The following is a 25,925-nucleotide window of genomic DNA, read 5'->3' as shown; positions in this document are numbered from 1 at the left end:
GTGTTAGAGAATAGAAGAAAATATGCTGAAATATTAACGGTAATTATCTCTGGGTAGTGGAATTTTTATTTTCTTTTTTATATCTTTATTTTCCAAATGTCTACTTTAATAACTTTAACTTCGGATAATAATCAGGAACAAAAATGTTATTTTAAAAGAATGAGTATTTCTTTGAGTGGCTGGAATCTGAGTGTTTTTTCCTTTCTCTCTTTATTGCCCCTAATTTCCAACATGGACATACTCCTCTTATAAAGGAGTATGGAAGGATTAATTTATTTTTTCCGGGGGAAGAAGCAAATGTATATTCCATAATGCACAGGGGAGGGGGTTATTTGATGTCATAGAATAAAGTAACATTAAAGCAATACAACTTCAGAAGGGGAAGAAATTAGCAGCTGAAAATGGCAGGCACCCATGAGATTGATTCTGACACCATCCACAGATTCATAATCCCAAACTCCCGAGAGATATTAAAACACATTAAACAAAATGCCAGGCCTTCCCTGGTGGCGCAGTGGTTAAGAATCCATCTGCCAATGCAGGGGACATGGGTTCAAGTCCTGGTCCGGGAAGATCCCACATGCCGCAGAGCAACTAAGCCTGCGAGCCACAAATACTGAAGCCCGCGGGCCTAGAGCCCGTGCTCCGCAACAAGAGAAGCCGCTGCAATGAGAAGCCCGCGCACCGCAACGAAGAGTAGCCCCCACTCACCACAGCTAGAGAAAGCCCACGCAGCAACGAAGACCCAACACAGTCAAAAATCTATAAATAAAATAAACAAACAAAAAAAATGCTAACTAAAAGAGGAGATTCATCTACTTAGATCTTCAAAAGCACAGAAACAAGACTTCATTTGTTTCTTACTAAAGATATTTCCCTTTTCCCACCTCTCCCTCCTGTTGTCTGAAACCAGAGCAAGCTGCAACCGTTCTCCAAGTGTCCTAGCATCTTACCAGCATTTTCTTAAAGCCTGTTTCCCATCTGGATTGTTTCACCCCAGCATCCTTCATCCAGGTGCTTGGTTGTGACCCGCCCCAAGAAGGAGGACGCCCCCTGCCAGGTTCCTCCATGTGTTCCTGTACTGAGATGGGTGTGACAGGCATTCCTTATTCAGATCTCACAGCGACCTAGTGATGAGGGTCTGTTCTTCCCATAATTTCCATTTTACAGAATGGGAAACATGCTCAGAGGGATAAAGGAATCTGTGCCAGCCCCAGCCAGCAAGCGGGGGGAGCCCACATTCGGATGTCAGTCTATCTTCTTCCACAGCTTTATAAACCCTGCCCATGAGAGTGGAGCCCTGAGTTGAATGGACAGCCACCAGGTAAACATTTACCAGGAAAACTCTGAGGTTCTGAGGCAAGGGGTATGCCGTGTATTTAGCCTGGCTGATGGGTGGAAAACCGAATCCCAGTGAAGGACTGCACGGGCCCACGGTCCAGGGTGGGTCTGCAAGGAGGGCCAGAGCCCCTTGAGGCCACGCCAGCTTCGCTGTGAATGACACAGCGTCAAGAACTTCGCAGGTGTCCCTGGCAGGTGAGAAGGGCTCGGCAGGCGAACGGGATGGAACACGGCTCCTCATCCAGCAAAAAAGCTGTAAGTCAAGTGATTGCAACACGGGAGCAGTCTGAAACACAGCCCAGTAATAAACAACCACTCAGTCATTTTTATTATTTCTTTTTCTGAAACTAATCAGTTCAGCATGAGTCACTTCATAGAAGCTGAGACCATTCCCCTGGAAGTGATGGTGCCCTGAGTAATTGCATCAATGGGCACATCTCAAAGACGGCTCCCACCTTCCAAAAGCGTCCCAGGAAACAAGTCATGGCGCAACCAGCCTGGGTCCGAATTCGGTGCTTGTAGTTGTGTTGCCAGATAAAACACAGCACATGTTATGGGATATACTATCCTAAAAAAGTATGTGTTGTTTATCTGAAATTCCAATTGAACTAAACGTCCTGTCCTGTAGTTATTTTATCTACAAACCTACCTAGATATCGTTCTCGTTCTTTGAGCAAAGGTAGCACACACCCAGCAAAATTCAGCAAGACAGACCAGAGACTTCCCCAGCGGAAATGGACCCTCTCCCTGCCTGGCCCAAAACACGTTAACCGCCTCCTGTCGCTCTTAACAATGGTTTGCAAACTCTGAGTATGCATCAAATTGAGGCACTGGAGGGCTTGTGAAGACACTGGTTGCTGGATCCCGCTCCTAGAATGTCCTATTCAGGAGGTCTGGGGTGGGGTCCGAGAATTTGTATGTCTAATAAGTTCCAAGGTGCTGGTGCTGGCTCCCTACTTTGAGATCTGTGTTCTTAGGATGCATACTAACTCTCCAACGTCCTCCGCCACTGTGCCCCACGTGGCCTTTCGTGGTCCAGCTCCTGCCACCCCCTCCAGCCTGTCTCACGCCACCTCCCTCGCTCACCTGGCTCTCTGGCTTCCCTGCAGTGCACCAGGAGAACTCTTCTCAAGTCCCCGCAGGGCCTTTGCACATGCTGTTCCTTGCCATGCACCTGGCTCCACCCCTATTACCTTAGGCAGGAGGCATCTTAATTACCCCCATTTTACAAACAGAGGAACTGAGATTTGGAGAACCTCAGTCACTGGCCCAAAGCCAAGTTGATAATAAAAGGAGAGTCAGGGACCTAAACTTCCATCTGCATCTCCCACGCCCGCCTTCTTTCTGCCATGCGGCTGCTTCCCCTGACTGGGAGTATTAACTTTTATTTCAAGCTTCTCTTAAATGCTGGCTTTTGTGAGATTGCTACTTGATAGTTATTTATTTATCTTCAAACCAAGCCCCTGGGATTAGTACTTCAGGATTTGGGAAACAGGTTCACATTCAGCCTTTGACACCATTCAAGATCCAATAGACTTAGCTCATGTCCCCCTCAATGTCTCAATGTTTGCCTGAAGACAAGAGTATTCGTTTCCCCACCCCAAATTCACACACACACACACACACACACGCACACTTCTAAAGTCTATAGACAGAGCTCTGACACTAAAGTTGTCATGGCAACTGAAAGCTTGTTCTCTGAATATTTCCTGGGTGGTGGGATGACACCAACTTCCTGTCTTCTATTAGAAAATAATGTCAGCTCTTGGCATCTGCGAGTGAAGGTGGGGCAAGGGCGTGGCTCCAGGTGGGCGAATGGAGCCCAGGTTGTCGAGTTATAAAGACCAAGGTGGATAAATTTGCACTCCATGAGGATACGGAGTGATCACTCCTGCTCGGTAGCACCAGCCTTCTGCCTGTGGCCCAGGACATCGTGTCACCAGATAAACGATGAATTAATGAATGGAGTTATTTGTCAAATGTTGATGTCTCAAGTATCGCAGGGCAGGGGCCAAGGCTTTGCTCTCTGATGCCAGGCGGAGATCCCATCTACCAAAACGCTCCCCTGAATGGGCGTATTTCCTCTTTGGGGTTTTCCCGTTTATTTTTATTTTCCTGAAAGCCACTTACCGAGTTTTCTTAGCTCTGGGTTGGGTATTTAGTGGTTGTTTGGGTTCACATCTTTTGGGGAATTAACAAGAAAGTTTCAGTCTCTCCCAGGAATATAGTTTCAGGGCTTCCCTCCCCACCACTTTCCCTCAGCAAAGGTATACACATTCATCTCAAGACAGACACAGCACCTTTTCATGTGAACGGACAGATCAGGAGGTTATTTAACAGGCACTCAACTGCCCACCCGGCTCCATTTTTCTAAACCTGAAAAACAAGACCCGAGTTTCATTGTTAAAGATGCTATTTGCTCCCCTCTGTCTCCAAATCACGCCAGGAGCCGGCTACCGATGCAGTGGGAGCCCAGACGGGAGTGTCTTGGGGGCTTTGCTCCTGGAGTTCCTGCTGTTAGTATTTTCCAGCAAGAAAGGAGAGCGGAGGCAAAGAAGAAGCAAGCGGGCCAAGCAAGCACGACATGGCTCAGGGGCAAACCCAGAGAGGGGCCCACAGCCCAGGTCTCATTTATTTCAAACAGTAATTCTCTCTCACATCTGCCCCTTCTCTCCATCCCCACTGCTACTCCCCTAGGCCAGATTTCTCACCTCCAGCACTAGTGACACTTGGGCAGGTTCATTCTCTGTGGTGCGGGCTGTCCTGGGCACTGGAGGACGTTTAGAAGCACCTCTGGCCTCTACTCACTACATGCAGTAGGCAATGCTCCCCCGCCCCCAGTTGTGACAACCAAAAATGTCTCCAGACGTTGCCAAATATCTGGCTGGGGAAAGGGTTGCCCCTGGTTGAGAACCTTTGGCTTAGCCCAAGTGCCCCCCTCCTCGACTCTGCTTCCCCTCCTATCTGGCCTCCTGGCTTCCATCGTGGCCACCTCACGCTCTGCCCCCAAAGGCGCTTGACACGTTTTCCTTGATTGCATGACTGTAGAACAGCATCCGTATCCTCAGGGCCTAGCACAATGCCCGGGATGTAGTAGATGCTCAACAAATATTTGCTGAAAGATGACAAGTTCCTGCGGGCAGACTTGCTGTCCTTTCTGCTCTACATCCAGCGCTCAGTTCGGCAGGCCCTTGGGTCCTCCGTTGCTTGCAGCCAAATTCATCCCATCTGAAGGCATGAATGGAAGCATGAACAACCTTCTTAGGGTGCCATGACTCCTCCCAACTTACAGATGGAGAAACCAACATGCAGGGTGGTTAAAATAATCTTCCCAGGATTTTCTTCAGCAGAGCTGGAGCTTTAACACAGATCTGTCTAACCCCAGAGAAAAAATGGATCCAAAGAAATTCCTCTGAATATAAAACAGGAAAAAGGTATCTAGGAAGCTGATCAAGTCATACAGAGTTGCTTCCTCTGCCATGTTGGGTGACATGGGATGTGCCCCATCATCTGGGGCTCAGTGTCACCCTTTCAAACGTGCCGAGGTTGCAGCGATGTCCCAAAACATCCTTGTGGCTCTAGGAGGCTTAGATTCCAGTTCTCAAATCTGCCATCAGTACCAAGGGGCTCACCCAGACAGACCTGTGAGCACCGCCCCGCTGGGGTTGCCATCCACAGAACTCAGAGCAGATGCACGAAGGGAGCTGGGGCCCGCCCCATGTAGCACTCTCATTGCACATTTGGTTTCAATTCTCCAAATTCCTTTGCACATTTTGCTGTCACAATGAGATAAAATCGAGCTCATGTGAGCTGAGAGCCAAGAGAGCCTGGGAAAACTTAAAAGAAAAAAAAGCAAAAGCTTGGAGTTGTTAGAAGTGCCCTCCTGAACCCCCCAGGATGTGGGATTTACCTGGGCGAGGAGAGCCATGGGGCCTGGCTGGTCTGGGCTCCCTCGTTGACCTCCCAGAGTGGGGGACGGAAAGGGGTGGCCCTTCTGAACCCAGTGACTATTTCCCAGAGTCCTCTGAGGGGTGGGGCTCTAGAGGCCACGGATGTTTTCAAAGAATCAGGGGAAGGAGCTACACAAATCCCGCGACAGGTTAAGGCCCAGTAGGGGCCACGCACTCACACGCAGCCAGCGGACCAGAGGCCTTGGAAAGATGCCCGACTGCCCAGTTCTTCAAGCAAGACCAGGAATTTACATTCTTGTGTGAAGCCTTCCAACAGTTAAATGTCAGGACGCCACTAGGGGCCAAACCAAACGCACTGGCTGATCCCATAGGGTCTGTGGCTGCCCGCTTGCCGCCTTGGCCTCGGCGTGGCTTTGGCCTTCTCAGATCGACCTCGTGCTCTGGGCCGTACACAAGCGATTACTACAGCTCAGACACGTCCCTGAGGGCATGACAAATCTTCGCTTGTTCAATTCCCATAGCAGCCCTACACAGTGCGGACCATTATCTTCTCCCTTTTACAGATGGGGAAACTGAGGCCCTGGGGGTACAGACTTTCCTTGCCCGTAAGTAACTTACAACCTCCGAGCAAATAATTCCTCTTCTCTGAGCCTCGGGTTACTCAGCTTGGTAAACCCCAGGTAACGGGAAATAATGGTTACGAACACAGAGGGGTTTGTGGGGGGAATGAGAGGCTGTAGGACCAGAACACTGGGTACCTGGTCTAGTCACAGGCTAAGGCCCTTCGGCAGTTGTCATTTGTTAGGGGTTGAATCGTGTCCCTCCCCAAATTCATATTTGAAGTCCTGACCCCCAGAGCCTCAGAATGTGACCTTATTTGGAAATAGGTCCCTGCAGATGTAATTAGGTAAATGAAGATGAGGTCACACTGAGTAGGGTGGGTCCCTCATCCAATACGGCTGCTGTCCTTGTATAAGGGGACCTTTGGACACGGGGAGAACACCGTGTGAAGACTGGAGTGGTTCTGCTACAGACCCAGGAACCACCAGAAGCTGGGGGCGGGATGGGGGCGGGGCAGACCTGGAAGAGAGGCCTCCCTTCAGAGGGAGAGTGGCTCTGCCAGCACCTTGAACTTGGACTTGCAGCCTCCAGAAATGTGAGACCTTAAATTTCTGTTATTTAAGCCACTCAGTTTGTGGTATTTTGCTACGGCCCCGGAAACTCATAGATCATTACCATTACGGCCTAAACTACAATATCCTGCTTCCTTCCTTTGCTTTATAATTCTTTGGGTGTCCAGTTAGAGAAGGTTGATTCTCAGTTCATCTTTTTTTTTTTTTTTTTTTTTTTTTGCGGTACGCGGACCTCTCACCGTTGTGGCCTCTCCCGTTGCGGAGCACAGGCTCCGGACGCGCAGGCTCAGCGGCCATGGCTCACGGGCCCAGCCGCTCCGCGGCATGTGGGATCTTCCCGGACCAGGGTTTGAACCCGTGTCCCCTGCATCGGCAGGCGGACTCTCAACCACTGCGCCACCAGGGAAGCCCTCAGTTCATCTTTTAAAAGCTGATTAGAGTACTTGTTCTCTAAAGCACTGAGCTGGATGCTGGGTTGAGGCAAAGGGATATCGCTGAGTTTTTCCCGGCGGGGAAACCTCCCACGCTCCAACCCTGCATGCTTGTCCAGGAAGGGCATCAGTGGTACCCAGAGCAGGGCCAGGAAACAATTCTGAGGTGATGGGCTCTAGACCCCGGAGCAGCCTCAGCCATCGCGTGCTGTGATTTGTGCAGACCCAGGGTTCTCAGCCAGGGCGATTTTGCCCCTCCTTCCACCAGGGACCATTTGGCAGTATCCAGAGACATTATGCTTGTTACAACTTGCATCTAATGGGTGGAGGCCAAGGATGCTGCTAAACATCCCGTGATGCACAGGACCCCCACCACAGAGAGCTGCCCAGCCCCGGTGTCAGCAGTACCGCAGTAAAGAGCCCTGCTGGACTCAAACGACACAGGGGTGAGGACCCTGGCTGGGCCCCTGTCCTGCCTGCACTCGACCCCTCTCTGAGCCTCAGACCCCTTATCTGTAAATTGGGCCATGCAGGCTCTGTGAGGCTTCTGGTCCTGAGGCTGGCAGGTAGCAAGAGTTCAACCAACCCTTCTCTTGTCGCTTCGCCCATCTTTGCAGGGAAGTTACTGCAGAGGTGCTGGCTTTAACGTATCTGTTTCCCTAAAAAGGAATATTTTAAATTAAGATAAAACATGTCCCATAAATTGTGATTTAACATATTTTTAAACATTCATAATTCATGCTGTATTTCCTTGATTCTAAGAGGCTGTAAGTTATAACACGGACTTCAATTTAGCAAGAACTTCTTGGAGGTAGGGCGGGGGGAGGCAACTCCACATTAATTGTACATGTTGATTGCAAGGTGCACCTTACTTCAGTCCCAGATTAAATGGCGCAGCTCCAACTTCTACCTCGGAGCGGGTGTCAGCATGACACTGCATTCAGAGGAAATACAAACCCAATCCCCAAAGCCTTGAAAAGCCGCATTTATCCTTACTGGAATCTGCTTAAGGATTAAGAGGGAATTGCTCAGCATAGCAAGCAGCAAAACTTTCTAAGAATAAATAAGAATAAATGATTCATAGTGTGGTCTCAACTCTCACTGTGAAGAGTCGCGGTGTAGATCAGTGTCTGCTTGGGGATAAAGCAAAGTGAAAAGAGAGTAAACCATCCCCCAAAGAGCCTCACATTAGATGAAAATCCACAAAGGTGTAATAAACAGATAGATGGAACATTTGGATGGAAAGATGGATGGATGGATGGGTAAGTGAATGGGTGGAAGATAAATTAATGAACACAGAGAAACAGAGGCTGAGCCATGAGATAGAAGGAGATATAGAAGTATACAGATATCTCTTTTTAGGCATGCATAATTTATTAAGGCAAAAACGAATGCAGCTTGCATATGGTGCCACTCAAATTTGTTCCCAGAGAAGGTCACCCAAAGAGTATCTTTGCAGAAAATTGCTAATCCTATTGTGATTTCCTGGTTAAAGAAAAGGTTAGAGAAACATGCAAAGACATCGGCCCTTTCATTGAGGGGCAGCTCAAAGAGATGTTCTTTTCTTCTTTCTTTGCTCAGGTGACTTTGAAAGAGAGTTTACTTTGGTTTAATTTTAGGAGCCCTTTCTCTTCTCACTCCCTCTCCACTCTCACTGCTCCCTGTATTTGGACACATCTTGCCACATCCAAGGGGGACCCCACTCTCAGGAAAGGGAAGGAGGTAGCCTTCAAGACTTTGCCTTGCCTGATCTTACTGTTGGGTTGCCAGCTTGCAGTGGAAATCTACCACTGGTTGCCCCATGTCTATTCTTCTCTGCTTCTAGCAAAAAGTGCAGTAATTGTCTGGGGGCACTTCTTCCCCCATTCTTAGCTCATTGCCTTGGGGGTACCCTGAGACTTCTTAATCAGTTCAGGATCACCCAATGACTCAATGAAAGAATCACTTGACTAGAGTCAATTAAACACGCAGAGATGTTTGCTGAGGCTAACAGCTCTCTCTTCCACAGCATAGCAGTAAGGATGTGATACCCGGAGCTTCTGCAGCCATTTTGCAAACCAAGGTTCCAATCCTAGTGCTGTTGTTTAAGTCGAGAACTGAGTTGTATCTGATCCCAATGGGTGACCCCACACCGTTTTTACATCAAGCCAGTGGTTGCTTCAGGCGCAGGATTTTGATGTAATTCTGGATAGTGAAGCGTAAAGGGAGGCTCTGCAAGGGCTCCTGGGAAACATTCTGTCGCTCTTAAAACCAGACATGCAGGAAGCACCAGCCTCACTCAGCCTCTGGAGGCTATGGCCTTGGGATGAGATGCTGCATAGGGCAGCAGCCATCCTGGACCATGAAAGAAGCCAGCAAGGGAAGCTGACTGCCCACCCGCCGGCCCCTGCACCTGCCCACTGACAGTTCTGTAACTTCTTCCCGATTTCCTTTCTGCACGTGGGAAAGGAGCTTCTGGTCTCTCTTCTATCCCCACCTTTGGGCCTGTGTGGGGCACACCTAGTTTTTTTTGAAATTTCTTAATTTATTTTCATTGAAGTATAGTTGATGTATACTGTTATATAAGTTACAGTTGTACAATACAATCACTCACAATTTTTAAAGGTCATACTCCATTTATAGTTATTATAAAATATTGACTATATTCCCTGTGTTGTACAATATATCCTTGTAGCTTATTTTATGCCTAATAGTTTATACCTCTTAATCCCCTCTCCCTATATTGTGCCTCCCCACTTCCCTCTCCCCACTGGTAACCACTAGTTTGTTCTCTACATCTAGAGAATACCTAGTTTTTTGTTTTTGTTTTCTTTTTTGCGGTACGTGGGCCTCTCACTGCTGCCGTCTCTCCCGTTGCGGAACACAGGCTCCGGACGCGCAGGCTCAGCGGCCATGGCTCACGGGCCCAGCCGCTCTGCGGCATGTGCGATCCTCCCGGACCGGGGCACGAACCCGTGTTCCCTGCATCGGCAGGCGGACTCTCAACCACTGCGCCACCAGGGAAGCCCGAGAATACCTAGTTTTAAAGAGCCTTTTCTTCTCTTCTGCTGCCTCGAGATGTATTGACAAAGAGTTTCAATTATTTAAGAAATTCACGATCATTACAGATCATTGCTTTCACCTAGAATGTTCCTCAGTGATGGAAACACTCTGTCTGCACATTCAATACCAAAGCCATTTGTCACATGTGGCTCCTGAGCCTTTGAAATGCAACTAGGGCAACAAGGAAGCACATCCTTAAATATATTTAATTTTAATTAGTTAACATTTAAATAACCACATGTGGCTAGTCACTACTGTATGAGACAACAGAGAGATAGAACTATTAGACGATACGTATAAGCATAAAGGGAAAAAGAAAAGTCCCCCCTGATTCCACGTCCAAGGCATAGCTAATGTTAAACTAGGTTAATACCCTTGCATGTTTTAGTCTATGCATGTAAATACATTACTGAATTTCCTTCAGAAATATATAATGCTTTAAATTTTATTCGTCCACGAAATATATTGTAAGCATCTTTCCAGCTCAGTGGCTGCATTTCTAAAGAACACAGAGCAGGTAGCAGGAGTGCCAGATTTGGAACCAAACAGGCAGTCTGTTACCTTCCGGGTCTGCCAGACTAGCTGCGTGACCTTGAATGAGTTATATAAGCTCTCTCCACCTCAGTCTACCCATCTGTAAATGGGGAGATTCGTAGTATTTTTATCACAGTGTGGTTGGGTGGATTAAATGTGATAATGCCTGTAGTTAACTGGGCATCATTGTACAATGGTTATTACTATTGGTCCTCCAACATCATTTTTGTGGCTGCAGAGTATCTGTTACACAATTGTACCATGATTTGTTTATTCAACCTTTCATTATTGGACACTTGGGCTTTTGTTTGCTTTTTAAATAAGGAATGCTGCAATGGAAGCCCTATACCAAAATCTGAAATATGAAGGAGTGTCTGGGAGCCTACTTTCTGATGGAGGGGCTACCAGAGAAGCTTCCTGGGATCGGCCAAGAGGGCATCAAGCTAAGCCAGACCAGTCTGGTGGGGTGGGCTGGCGGGGGGCGGGGGGCGGTTCCCCTGAGATCAGCTCCTCAACAGAATTTGGCCAAGAGGTCTTTTTCTTTTCATCCCTTCTAGGTAAACTTCAGCTCAAACTGTCAGCTCGAACAGCATCAGCAAAGCAAAGGCCTGGGTGTGTGTTTATGTTTGGATTTTTTTCTCTGACTCACTGTGGGATGGAGGTAGTTGGACCAATAAAATACACTCCCTGGAGAGAAGAAATGCAAGTAATCCGAGAGGCTTCCTCCAGGGACATTCCTTGGGGGTTTTGAACCTGTAACAGGACCAGATTCTTTAATATGACTCTCACAGATCACGTAAAAAAAATTTGTGTACTGTGGTAAAATACATACAGCATAAAATTGGCTGTTTAACTCAGTGGCATTAATTAAATTTGCAATGTTGTGCAACCATCACCTCTGTCTATTTCCAATTTTTTTTCATCACCCCAAACAGAAACTCTGAACCTATTAAGCAATAAGTCCCTGTTCTCCGCCCCCAACCCCAGCCCCTGGCCATTCTGATCTACTTTTTGTCTTTATGAATTTGCCTACTCCAGATATTTCATACAAGTGGAAGCATACAATATTCGTCCTTTTGTGTCTGGTTTATTTCACTTTGCATAATGATTTCAATATTCAGCCATGATGTATCAGAACTTTTATTTTTTAAGAATAATATTTCTTTTTATGTATGTACCACATTTTGTTTATCCATTCATCAGTTGATTTCCACCCTTTGGCTGTTGTGAATAATGCTGCAATGAACATTGATGTACAAGCCACCATTTGAGCTCCTGGCTTAATTTTTTTTTCATATACCTAGGAGCGGAATTGCCAGGTCATATGGTAATTCTATGTTTAACTTTTTGAGGGACTGCCAAACTGTTTTTTTTTTTCATACTTAATGGCCATTTATTTATTTACATTAATTTTTTATTGAAGTATAGTTGATTCACAATATTACGTTAGTTTCAGGTATACAGCATAGTGGTTCAGTAGTTTTACAGATTATACTCCATTAAAAGGTATTGCAAGAGGGCTCCCCTGGTGGCGCAGTGGTTGAGAGTCCGCCTGCCGATGCAGGGAACATGGGTTTGTGCCCCGGTCCGGGAGGATCCCACGTGCCGCGGAGCGGCTGGGCCCGTGAGCCATGGCCGCTGAGCCTGCACATCCGGAGCCTGTGCTCCGCAACGGGAGAGGCCACAGCAGTGAGAGGCCCGCGTACCGCAAAAAAAAAAAAAAAAAAAAGTTATTGCAAGGTAATGGCTGTAATTCCCTGTGTATATAATATACTATTGTTTTTTTAATCTATTTTATACACAGTAGTTTGTACCTCTTAATCCCATACCCCTAATTTGCCCCTCCTCACCCTTGGTAGCCACTAGTTTGTTTTCCCTACCTGTGAGTCTGTTGTTTTGCGTGTACATTCGTCTGCGTTATATTTTAGATTCCACATACAAGTGATATCATCCAGGAACTGCCACACTGTTTTCCCCAGCAGCTGCACCATTTTACATTCCCACCAGCAATGTATCAGGATTCCAATTTCTCTACATGCTTGTCAATGCTGTCATTTTACTTTAAGAAATTATTATTATAGTCATCCTAGTGGGTATCAAGTGGTTTCTCATATTTTCAGGTGTTTATTGGCCATCTGTACATCTTCTTTAGAGAAATGTCTATTCAAGTCCTTCATCCACTTTTTAATTAGGTTGTTTGTCTTTTCGTTGTTGAGTTGTAGGAATCATTTATATATTCTGTATATGAAACCCTTATCAGATACATGATCTGCAAATCTTTTCTGTAGCTTGTTGTTTCACTTTCTTGATAATGTCCTTTGATGCACACAAGTTTGTAATTGTGACAAATCCAATCTACCTATTTATCTTTTGCTGTTCATGCTTTTGCTGTCACACCTAAGAATCTGTTGCTGACTCCAAGGTTGGAGATCATTTTAAATCACTAAGTGTTGCTTGTGTCTATTATAAATTTCCTAGGGACTTCCCTGGAGTGGAGTGGTTAAGAATCCGCCTACCAATGCAGGGCACACGGGTTCAAGCCCTGGTCAGGGAAGATCCCACACGCCAGAGAGCAACTAGGCCCCTGTGCCACAACTACTGAGCCTGTACTCTAGAGCCTGCGAGCCACAACTACTGAGCCCGCGTGCCACAACTACTGAAGCCCGTGTGCCTAGAGCCCGTGCTCTGCAATGAAAGAAGCCACTGCAGTGAGAAGCCCGTGCTGCAATGAAGGGTAGCCCCCACTCGCCACAACTAGAGAAAACGCGCATGCAGCAACAAAGATCCAACACAGACAAAAATAAATAAATAAATATATATATAAATAAATTTCCTGTACATAAAGGTGCTGAGTCCCTTACTGTCCTAGTCTACCCTGGGGACTGAGTTGGCTGGGAGGTAGGTAGGTAGGTAGATTGGTATACAGATACAGATATAGATATATAATTTTATTTATTTATTTATCCAGTTTAGCAAACTTTTATATTCTCTGGTCACTGCCCCCTGGTCATAAAGACGGTTCCAAGTTTCAGGCTGGCCAATCGTAGTAGCCTATGTCACTGGCATTAGTGATTGATCCAAGGGGTAGTCTTGTAACCCAAGCTGGACCAATGAGATCTTCTCTGGGATGGATAGACATTTGCTGGGAAAAAGAATCCTCTTTCCATCAGAGCTGGCAAGCTGGAACCATAGGCAGCTGTGTCCTTCACCACAAGAAGTCCCATCTGCCAGAGGCAATGCAGGTTGAGACCCGCAGAGATGGAGACCGCCGGAAGGCGTCATGGGGTGAGGAGTCCCCTGCTCCAGTCTCAGGGACCCCCGTTCCTTCAGCTTGTCCTTGTATCTTGTGAACGTGTCCCCGGACCCCCTCCAGTGACATGAGCCAGTTCCTTTCTCCTTCCGTTCGTTAGGGGTAAATTTTGATCACTTGAAACCAAAACTACCCTGATGGGTCCCCCTGCCCTGCGACCTCTGCTCCCTCCTACTGAGTTACCAGCACCTGAATACATCTGTCTCCAACTCGCCTAAGCATTCACTTGGGAACTGTCCTCTACCCACACCCCTCTCTCCAACTCTAACTTTAAGACTCAGTCGACGTATTTCCTCCTTGGAGCAGCCTGCCCTGACCCTCCCCCCAACCCTCTAGGCAAAATGGGCTGATTTCCTTCCACGCACCGTCACAGACCTTGTAGCACCTCTGAGTTCTACCACTTTGCTCACACGTCTCTCCCCTCTGGACCATGGGCTTTCTTGAGATAGCCGCGGGGTTTACTGCAGTTGGATCGTCAGCATCTGGCCCAGGGTCAGCACATGGCAGGGTCTCACTAGGTACCAGCAGAATGACTAAACTGGGCTCTTAGGCAGACATGCCAACCCTGGGCTCCACCACTTGCTTGCATTGTGAACCTTGAGCAGGTAATTCACTTCATGTTGTCTTGTTTGTAATACAGGTTGATGAGAAACAGCATTTCCTTCCTGGGGTTCTATGGGGATTTAGTGAGATATGCTTCCTGCACAGTTCTGCTGCCAGGGCTCTCTTCCATCTCTCTCTGTCTCTTTCAGGCTCTCAGCTCTGCTTCCCTCAGTTTCTTGGGCCTCATTCTCCACCAGCCTTCTACCACAGCCAAGAAGACAGGCATCGGTGGCCCAACTAAAGGGCATCCTTACAGCAACCTTCTTGACCAACATCTGCATCTGAATCCAGGGAATGACTCTGATTGGTCAGCTCAGGTCTTGGAACCACCCCTTGACCAATCACCAAGTCCAAGGAAATGGAGCACTCTCATTGGCCAGCTAGCTTCTGCCCCACCCTTTGGGTGCGGGGATTGATGGGCCAACCTGGACCACATAGAGCAGATGGGGGTAGCTATTCCAAAGAGTAAATGCTGGATGACCGAAAGAAAAATATTCCACTACACTGAGTTTCCTTAATTTAATTTTCCCATTAAATTCAGAAAAAAATACCATCATACCTTGTTTATCCAGGAGGATAAAAGTTCAAAAAAAAATTTTTTTTTAAGAAGCAGTCTCGGGCTTCCCTGGTGGCACAGTGGTTGAGAGTCCGCCTGCCGATGCAGGCGACATGGGTTCGTGCCCCGGTCCGGGAAGATCCCACATGCCGCAGAGCAGCTGCGCCTGTGAGCCATGGCCACTGAGCCTGCGCGTCCGGAGCCTGTGCTCCGCAACGGGAGGGGCCACAACAGTGAGAGGCCCGCGTACCGCAAAAAAAAAAAAAAAAAAGAAGCAGTCTCAGGATTGGGAGATGATGGAAAAGCTCCTTGCTCCTCCCTGCCCATCCTTCTTTTTGCCCCATCATCTCCTTGAAGGGGCTTCTCACTCACAGCCACTCCGGTGTCAGACCCAGCCGTGGGAAATATGGTTCTCCCCTGGATTCTGGTTTCACGTCAGATTTCTCACTGCCTTAATTTTTATCCTATTCCCCTGTACTGTTACACCTGTGTGTGTTATTCCTGTGCTTGTAACACCCACAGGTGTTACGCCTGTCTTCGTCACACCATTCCAGACCCCTGTGCTCGCTACACCTGTGCTTGTTACACCTGTACTTGGTACACCTGTGCATATCTACTCTTCCATTCCCCTGTTCCTTCCCTTTTAGATCAGTGAGTGCACAGAGATCCTTCCCTGGAGAAACAGTGGCCGGTGGAGGTGAGAGCTGATGTTCTGACATCAACACAAGTGAGTTCAAATCTCAGCTCTGCAGGTTATTAGCTGTGTGACCCAACTCAATTTCTTCCCCTCTCTGATGTGGGTTAATAACAACATCTATCTCTTCAGATTTGATGAAGAACATATGAGATGGTGCACGCAGAGGTGGTCTGACGGAAGTGCGTGGCGGGTAAGTTCAAGGCCCCTCACTCGTACGGGTCCTTCCAAGGCCCTAAATAGGGTCCTTGATATGTCTTCTCATGGGCATATGTTTTTGTAAAATCTGCAAAAATTCAGTGATTTCACTGAAATCCGTTAAAGCCACTACATCTTTCCACTCCAGGTTCCCTCACCACCACCACCTCCCTTATGTCAGGGGATGCTGAGGATGGTGGGTCTCCATCGGACCCGTTTAGTTGGAGTTTGTGAGCTCGGGCTGTGTGGTTTCAGTGCCGGCACTAGGGTGAGGTGAACGAGACACCTAAGGTGCAAAACTGAGGACGTTTTCAGGCCCCGAGAGCGAGTACCACCCTGGGGGGAAAACCACTCTTTTCACCCTCGTCCCACCCTGCTCCCTCCTTCCTTCCTCCTTCCATTTTCTTTCTATTCTGTTGAGAAATAGAGAGTCACCAGCAATAAAGTTTCTCACACTCTCTGTTGTTACTTTCTCTCCTCCGCTGGCTCCTTCCCGAGTCCACATTTACTATAAGGACCAGAACTTCACAAAGGAAAAGAGGAAGAAAAGGCCGCTTTTCATCACCACTAAATGGACACATTTAGCAAGTACGTAATTGCAGCCACCTTTAAACAAAGAAATCACTTAGTTCTCTCTGAAAAATCCCAAGAATCTTGATACTCTCTCATCTTAGCAGGCCATCTGAGTTAAAAAAAAAAAATCAGTAGAAAGTCAAAACTTTCAGTGTGAAGTTTGAGTTTGACTTGAAACATTTAATTTATTTAAAAATAGAAATGTAAATGTAATCTCTGTGTTTTCCTCCCGCTGTCAGGAGCTCTCTCTTCTGCTCTGACTGATTCATTAACAAATTAACATGTTGTGATTGTGCTGTGAAAAGTTGCAACATAATTGTTACAGCCACAGTCCCGAGGCTCTGGAGTTGTGCTTCCCAAACTCTTTTATGGAGTACAAATTAGATGCTTTTCATATATGCTATCTAATTTTAATTAAAATTTGCCCTAAAGCTATCCTTAACAGCTTTGAAGCTGCTGGAGCTTTGTCATCTTGGGGTGGTGAACATTTGCAGCTGATCATGTCAAAATCTGTACCCATGGAAACCGTTTTCCGACCACTTCTTCCTAGGACAAGCTCAGATCTGCCGGAGTTCTGATTTCGACCTGGTTCAAGAATTATTATCTGTTGAGAGAAGGGTGGTCCTCTGCGGGCAAAGTGGAGATTTGGAGGTTGTAACCGGGAGACGCAGAGAATTGCTTGCAAGCTTTCTGATTTAGGGGAAAGCACGGTCTCTCTGAATGTTTCATTTTTCTTCATCTGTAAAATGAAGATCGTCACGATCCTGTCCGTGACCTACTGAAATGGCTACGCCACTCGAGACCTTGAAATTTGGAAAGAGGAAGAAAACCATTCTTCTGAAAGATATAAAATTACACCCAGGCTCTGCCGCGTGACCCAGGATGGTGGGGAGATTTTTTTTTTTTAAGCACCTTTTGAAAATCATCAGGAAAAAGTATCAGATCCTTGAGCTTCCTGAGGTAGTCGTGGGAAGAGTGTTGGTAAGCTAGAGCAAATGTTGCAGGACGCCCCCCAAATTTCATTGAGGATGCTTTGGGATCTTTTGGGGCCTTAGTCCCCACCCCTATTTCCCCAGAGGGATGATAAAATTGGGATGAAAGTCATGAATGCTCTCTGCCTCCCTTGCCGGGATACTGGTGGTATCTAAGGCGTGGGCTCAACTACTCCCAGATAAGGCACCCCAAACCCGGGTTGGTGGGGAGGAGATCACACAGGCCAGCTCGGCTGGAGGCTGTGCTTCTGCTTTGGGTGGAGAACGTGGTGTAATAGTAGCACTTCCTGTGCCTTTCTGGGGAGATTTTACAGGCATTTGCAGTGACCCTGCAGGGCATTAGATGAAAAGTTCTCTAAAAACAGCGAATACTCTGATCCTTGCTGTGCGCCTAGGAACGACAGAGGCCACAATGCACACTGTAAACGTGAGGGGAAACTGAGTGCCAAAGAGACCCCTGGAAAGGTGACCGCCCACTGGGATGCCTGTGTGATTCCTCAAACAGCAGCTCCTTGATTCCCAAGGAGATACCAGATTCATTCATTCGTTCAGCACTGCCCTGTGACTTCCCCGTGCCCTGCCCGTAAATTCTCTTCTCCTTCCTTAGCCAGAGTCAGTTTCTGTTGCCGACACCCTCAGAACGCTGATCCTCTATCCAGTGTGAAGCATTCGGCAGCCCCGTTACAAACACTGGGTCCTGCCTGCTGCCCCAGGGAAGGCCTGCCCTCCGCTCAAAGCTGGAAGCCTCACAGGGTAGCGAGAGGCTCGTGTGTAGGAGTGTGTGTGCAGGTATGCGTGCACGTACGCACAAGTGTGTACAGCACACAGCCCACTCTGAGCTGTTCACCTTTTGTGTTGATGGTTTCTACCCCGTCCATCCTTCCTCTGGGAAGACGGGCCTCCTGCATCCCTTGGGGTTGAGGTGGAGCTGACTCACGTGGAAAGAGAAGCCTCACCTTGGCAATCAGGATCCAAAGCCCTGAGCTCTTCGCCCACATCTGTACCACCCGCAGCCACTTGTTAGATTTGCCTTGACTGTCTGAGGTCTCCTCTTCTGCGATATGGATGTTTCCCCTCCAGAAAGTGTCTGAGGCCAGCTGGTCTCTAAGCATCACGATCCTCTGAACAGAGTAAGTCCACATCCTCCCTCTTCCCAGAGGTCCGTCCAGAGCATCCCGGCTCTGACTGGCCTCTTCTTCTTGGGCTGTGACATCATAGCTGGGGTCTCCTCCTCACTGGCTTCATTACCCCCGAGACGGATGCAAGTCGAGAGACTTTTGGCAGAATCGCTTTATATTACTTATTGCAGGAGAGTCATTTAATGAGCGTAGAAAGCAAGACAGTCCTGTGGTCAGGGATCAAACCCACATAGCGTCGTCTCCATTTCATGGTTCATGCGAAGAGAAATCCCACCCAAACTCTGACACATAGACGTGATGGGACCTTTGCTTCTTTTTCTCAAGGGGACAGGAGTGAAGAACACTTTGGGAAGTTTTCCAATATACTAATATTGGTTTCCCAGGGCTGCCAGAACAAATTGCTACAAATTGCGTGGCTTTATTTACAGAACTTTATTTTCTTACAGTTCTGAAAGCCAGAAGTCCAAAAGGTGTTGGCAGGGCCACACTCCCTCTGAAAGCTTTAGAGGAGAATGTGTTCCTTCCCTCCCCAGCTGCTGGTGGCTCTGACATTCCTTGGCTTGTGGCAGCATCACTCCTGTCCTTGCCGCTGTCTTCACATGGCCTTCTTCTCTGTATCTCTTTGTGTCTCCTTTTCTGTCTCATAAGAAAACTCTCACTAGATTTAGGGCCCACCCTAATCCAATGTGATCTCGTGATCTTTACCTTAATTACGGCTGCAAAGATCCTATTTCCAAATAAGGTCATGTTCTGAGGCTCCAGGTGGATGTGAATTTTGGAGGGACACCATCAACCCACTCACTACACAGGTGAACATGGGTTTTACCTTATCTAATCTTCCAAGACTGGGTAATGATGAGCAGATTTCTCAGAACTGCTCTGCACCTTCCCATGGCACCTAGCACGAGGCCGGACATGCAGTGGGTGCTCAGAAAAGACCCGTCTTGTGATTCAATGGTTTTGATGCTTGGAAAGTAAGGCGAGTGTACGTAGGGTAGCTCTCTCTCAGCTAAGTAACTGATTATTAGAACAGGGGTCTGCAAACTACAGCTCCAGGGCTTTATTTTTATTTTTATTTTTTGGTGCGCGGGCCTCTCACTGTTGTGGCCTCTCCTGTTGCAGAGCACAGACTCCGGACGCACAGGCTCAGTGGCCATGGCTCACGAGCCCAGCCGCTCCGCGGCATGTGGGATCCTCCCAGACCGGGCACGAACCTGTGTCCCCTGCATCGGCAGGCGGACTCTCAACCACTACGCCACCAGGGATGCCCCAGGGCTTTATTCTGATGAATGAAGTTTTATCGGAACAGAGCCCCAAGCATTCACTGACACGTGGTCTACAACTGCTCTCATGCTACAAAGGCAGTGTGAGTTCAATGATTGAAACTGAGGGTGTGTGGCCCACAGACTTAAAATATTTACTGTCTGACCCCTTACAGAAAGTTTCCCAGCCCCTGATGCAGACGAGTGAATAGAGTGATCTCAACCTCCAGGTGTCGGCATTTTTCGAGGGTAGAGAATTGAGTATTAGGAAAACGCCTTCATAAATGTCCAGGGGTGTGGAGGTGAGGAAGTACTTTAAGGAGAGTTAGGAAAAGACTAGACACATGAGATCACTAAACGTAAACAAAGGGGATGGGGAAGGCAGGAGAAGAAGAGAGGTGAGTAGCCGGGGCTTAAACCAGTAGAAATGGCACAGAAGCTTTTACCAAGAAGATGCCTCCATTTTAAGTTGCTTGCATTTTCCTAAACCTTCAGGGGAAAGGTGCTGCATACAGAGGTCTCCAGGGAGGGTTTGACTTTTTAACTGGAAGTCAGGGGAGGGTCTGGGGTCCACAGCCCAGTGGTGTCCATAGTGGGACAGCATGTGTAGACAGTGAGTGAGACAATCCCCAGATGGGACCCACGGCCACGGGCTGGAGCCCCAAGAGGCCAGAGGGCACATCCTTCCCCAGAACCCCAGTGAAACTGGGGGAGACACAGCGTCCCAAGTCCCCAAGAACAAGTGGCTTCGCCAATATGTGGCCAAGAAGAGATGTCCCGAGATGCTCCAGCCACGTGGAGGCACCCCCGCCCCTGACTCTTGGGCACGCCCCCACTGGGTGCTGGTTCCTGTTCCCCCTACACCTCCCTTTCCAGGCTTATTTCAAATGCCATCTCCCCCACCCGCCCTGTGTGCTCATTTGGCCTCTTTGCTGTTACCAGCTCTGGGTGTGACTCCCCCGGAAGGGCTCGCTCACCCTGACTGATTTCCAGGGCAGAGATTCGGGGAAGGCTGGGCGCATCCTGGCCCAGGGAGCTCAGACAGCTCACCACACAGTGGATTCTACTTAAGAGAAGCATGTGCGGTGGAAGCAGGAGAGAACGTGGGACTTGCAGGCAGGAGTCCTGGCTCTGCCGCTTTGCTCACTGGGTGACCTTAGGCAACTCCCTGCACCTCTCTGAGCTGTAGCTCATCCACTTTGAAAGCGGGGTTCACTGCCCTCTGCTTCGTTCTGCTCGTGTGCAAACTGTAGGTGCAATTCCCATGTGACTCTTGCGAGAGCTGGTGGACGCTTGGGGAAGAGGGCTGGGAGGGCTCAGCCCTGGCTGGGGAGCCCCCCTCAGAGCGATGGGGGATGGGTGTGTCCCCTGCCCCGGGACCATCCCGTGCCCAGTCAGGAGGTCTGCTTTCCTGTGCCCTCCACCATGCAGCTCATACATCTCAGCCAAGAAGGAAGGAACATCGAAGCTGTTGGTGAAATTTCAGAAGAGAATTTAATTTGGAAACAATGTACATGGAATAACTCTTAGCATAAGGGGGAGGAAACACTAAGAGAAGCGCCCAGCAGCCATGGACTACCTACGCCTATTATCCAAGCTGCTTCTTGCCTTCTTTATTTCAAGTGCCGGATCCCCACGGCCTGCCCTGTATTTTTATTTTGCATGACGTGAGCCTAAGTCATAAGAGCCAGAAGTCATCTCAGAGGGCCTTGGCCACACTCCCATATCAAAGGCGTCCCCCATGGCCCCCCTCAATACTCCATCAGTCACTCTGCTTCATGTCCTCCCCAGCACCACTCACAGGGAGAGCTCGCGGGGTTACCCGGACACCACCGTCTCCCCAGCCCGACAGACCGCTCCACGAGTTTCCTTCCGCTGGTCTTACTTGTCCAGGGTCTGCCCGGTGCTTGCTTGCCACGTGGGAGGACTCAGGAAATATGTGTCGAAAGAATGAGTAAAAGAAGGAATGATGGAGCCGTCTGGAAGGAGGATGCCTCTGGCTCGGGGAAGGCCACAATGTCTCAGCTGCCCAACCCCGAGAACAGCCTCGTTACAGTTTGTTCCTTGCCTTTTAGATTGTTTTGGGGTTTTGCATACAGAAAATCTAATCCGTATGTTTCTGACTCATTTCTACGTGTCCTCCCAAACGACGGTTCTCGGGGAGCCGTTTCATGTCTAAAATGCCTATTAAAAGATAGTTTCTTAAATTTTTGCTTTCTTCTTCTGAGAATCAGGACGTCTGCCTTGATCAAAAGGGAATGTGGGTAAGTCCCCCAAACATCAGGTGGCATCGGCACCAGGGCCGTGCCCTTGATGACCTTTCTTGGCCCGACCCAGTCCTCTCCCCACCCTCCTGCTGGGCAGTGGGAGGGAGCAGGGACGGCACAGGGGGGCGGGGAGGCCCTTTGGGGGCACTGGCCAGAGGACATGAAAGCTGGCGTGGAGGTGGGGCTGTTAGGAATGTCAATCAGCCCAGAGAGAACTATTTCATAATGAGCACTTAGAAGGAAGAGGCAGGAGGGGGCTGGCTGACCACCCCGCCACTCCCAACCAACTTTCCTGTTCCCTACCCTGTAATTAGCGGGTGTCAACATTTGAATGACACACGTCCTTAAAGGGCGCTGCCAGCGCAGACTTGTTTGCTCTTTGGAACCACGTTTCGAATCTATAATTATGCCTCCTCTCCCTTCTCTCTCTGGATGCTGCCCTGTAAGTGGGCAAGTTTGCAGGGAGAAAGGACTGTTGGAAAAATTCCCGCTGGTAATTGCCTTCCTCGAGCACAGAGTCTGGGGACCCGCAAGGACCTCCCTTGTTTTATTTTGCACAGAATAATGTGAGTCATAGAACTTGCCAGGAATGGAGCCTCTGGATGAGGCAGATATATATCTGTCATATCTCCTACAGAGTTGTAAGATATCAATAATAATAATAATCCCTAACATTTATCCCGGATTTACATGAATCCCAGCGAATTATAGGCTCTAAGCTGAAGGATCTTCAGGATAGAAACTAAGCCTGTGCTTTAAGTTCCATTTCTCATTTATTCTTTACAGAAAACTTATGAAATGGACACAACGTTTAATTTCATTTTATAGTTGAGGAACCACTAGGAATTGCTGGAGTTGGGAGCTCTTTAAGGAGAGAGAATGGGAAGTCCGATTTTTCTGATGCAGCCTTTCCTAGACTCTGGAATTTCCCTCCATCAAACATCAACGACAACAACAAAATGAGTGGGTTGACATAGGACTGCCAACTCTTGATTTGGCCAGGTATAAGCATTCATGGGAAAAAAAAGCTGCCATCTGCCAGCATCCTCATTTCATAAAAGGCATCTTTGCACGAACAGCTAGGAGGGACAATCTTGGTACATCAATCACATTTCACTCTATGAAAAACTCCCTCTGGTATCCTTTTTCCTTCTCATTTTGCCAACGTTTCACCCCAGGCTGGCTCTGATTTGAGGACAGGTATTCAGGATCACGGTCACTGGTCTTCAACAGAGCTTCCCAACCAGGGGTAGGGTGGGGGAGTGGATTTTGCCCCCAAGGGGACATCCGATGATGCCTGGAGACATCTTTTTATTTCCCAACCTGGGTAGGGGGTGCTACTGGCATTTAGAAGCTAGAGGCCAGGGATGTTGTTAACATCCTACGATGATGCACAGGACAGGTACTGACGACAGAAGTAGCCCACCCCAAACGTCCGTAGCGCCCAGCTGGGAAGCCCAGGTGAATAGAGGTCCAACGGGGAGCAGGTGCGTTGCTCATCAGCAGACCACTCATGCCCTGGGGAGACCTGAGGTCTGTGGTCAGATAAAGAATGTGCTGTGCCCTGTGCATCCCCCAGCAAGGTCGGCACCAGGCACCCAACCGTTTTAACGACCGGTGGGGCAGAGTACTTTTCCCATCATGCAGGAAAGCTCGCTCACAACCCAGCAGCATGAACTTGGAACAAAAGTTTTCTGAGGTCAGTTTCACTTCTTCTTGACAGTTTGCTCCCTCCTTTGGGCCTCCCTGCCCGGCCTCCCTCTGAGACACGGAGCTGAGCAGTTGTCCAGGGCTGTGCTGAGTTATTTCGGTCTGCAGGGTGCCGTGTATACACCCTGGCGAAGGAGATCAAACAGACCTGTGAACCATGGTTTTGATGGGAGACCATCATAATATGGTCAGGGGAGAAAAAGCAGTGACGCTTCCGAGCAAATAAAACTAATATCTTTTTGCAAATTTAATATTTTTCTGATGAGTTAATGTCTCTAACCATTACCTCCTCCCCCTCCTTGTGTAATTTATTCCTTCAAGAGCTATTCCTCTAGTTGCACTTACTGGGAACTCACTGGTTAAGAGTTACAGTGACATCTGGACCTGGGCCCTCCCTGATTGGCCAAGTGTGACCCATCACATTGCTTTGGGACAACCTGAGAGCAAAGAAAGGTGTTTGTAGTTTTAAATAGCCTGGAGAGAAAAAAATCAAGAGGAATAATAGTTTGCCACATGTGAAAATTATATGAAATTTAAATTTCAGTGTCCATAAATAAAGTTTTATTGGAACACGACCACCCTTGAACTTGGTTATGTTTTGCCTGTGACTGCTTTCATGCTACGATGGTAGAGTGGAGTTGTTGTGACAGAAACCGTATGGCCCACAAACCCTACAATATTTATCATCTGATTCTTTACAGAAAAAGGTTGGCAGACCACTGATTTAGGGGAAAACACTCATGTAAACCAGGCAGGTACAATTCTAAGAGACAACTGCTAAATTAGAAAAAGGATGTGGTTCCATCGGAGCCTAGAGAAGGAAAAACAACTCCGCCTGGAGGTCAGGAAAGAAGGCTTCCTGGAGGAAGAGGTTAAAGAAGTTGAGGTAGAGGGGCTTCCCCGGTGGCGCAGTGGTTAGGAATCCGCCTGCCAATGCAGGGGACGTGGGTTCGAGCCCTGGTCCGGGAAGATCCCACATGCCGCGGAGCAGCTAAGCCTGTTCACCACAACTACTGAGCCCGCGAGCCACAACTACTGAACCTGCGTGCCTAGAGCCTGTGCTCCAGAAGAGAAGCCACCGCAATGAGAAGCCCACGCAGCACAACAAAGAGTAGCCCCCGCTCACTGAAACTAGAGAAAGCCTGCACGCAGCAACGAAGACCCAACGCAGCCAAAAATAAGTAAATAAATACACAAATAAATAAAAATTTTTGAAAAAGAAGAAGTTGAGGTAGAAAGCATGAATAAGGTCATGCTCTGGATTCAGCGCCCCACTGGTCAATTTTCTTCTTGCATTTTTCTCCAGTGCCCTACTTCTTGCACCCTACACCGTAGGGCATTTTTATTGGGGTGAGAGAGTAGCGGACAGCTTTGTGTTGACTCATCATTTATTTCCCCAAATCCCTAGTCTCTCACTTGAGTTCTTCCTTTCCTTCTGAAGGCTGCTGGGAGGATGACTCTAGTTTCAACCAGGTTTTTTCCAAAGCTTTTGTTTCCACATCCTGACAGTAACAACCCTAAGGTGCGTGTTCACTTTGAACTCACTGTGATTTATAGGAAGCAGCCTGGATTTGTCTGGCCCTGGTCCAGAAGTAAGAACTTCTTAACAAATAACCCACAATGTCTAACACTTGACTTGTTTTCACTAGACAGAGGCCAGCAGCATAGGGGTTTCTCTTTCGGCCAATTCTTTGAACCCTGAGCCTTCAGCTCTGTGCTTGGCTCACAGCTCGACATCTGGTGCCTGTACCCCTCTATGCTCTGGGTTATGCAGACTGATGAACCTGGTCTCTGCCTTAGAACAGCCAGCTCATATCACTGGGACCTCCGGTGTCAGACAGACCTGGGTTCAAATCCCATTTCTGCCACTTCTTAGCTGTGTTTTGTCACTTAGACGTGACACTAGATCTCTCTGAACTTCCAATCTACCTGCAAAGCTAAGACAATAATAGTGTCAACCTCATTACTTATGGGGAGAACAAAGTGAGAAGAGGAACATAGAAGGCTTAGCCCAGTGCTGGGCTCAGAAAGCCCTGGCAAATGTCAGCTGCTGTGGTGATCGGATATGCCAGCATTGCAGGGGGCTTCCACTGAGAGCATCACTCTGAATAGTGGGTAAATGATGCCACCATTTTTGTAAAAAGAAGGGGAAAAGATTCTATATGCATGGGTTTTTTTTGTTTTTTCTGTACGCGGGCCTCTCACTGTTGTGGCCTCTCCCGTTGCGGA

This window comes from Phocoena phocoena, chromosome 15 (genome assembly GCF_963924675.1).
Source record: "Phocoena phocoena chromosome 15, mPhoPho1.1, whole genome shotgun sequence".
Taxonomy (NCBI): Eukaryota; Metazoa; Chordata; class Mammalia; order Artiodactyla; family Phocoenidae; genus Phocoena; species Phocoena phocoena.
Note: the sequence above shows the minus strand (reverse complement) of the source record.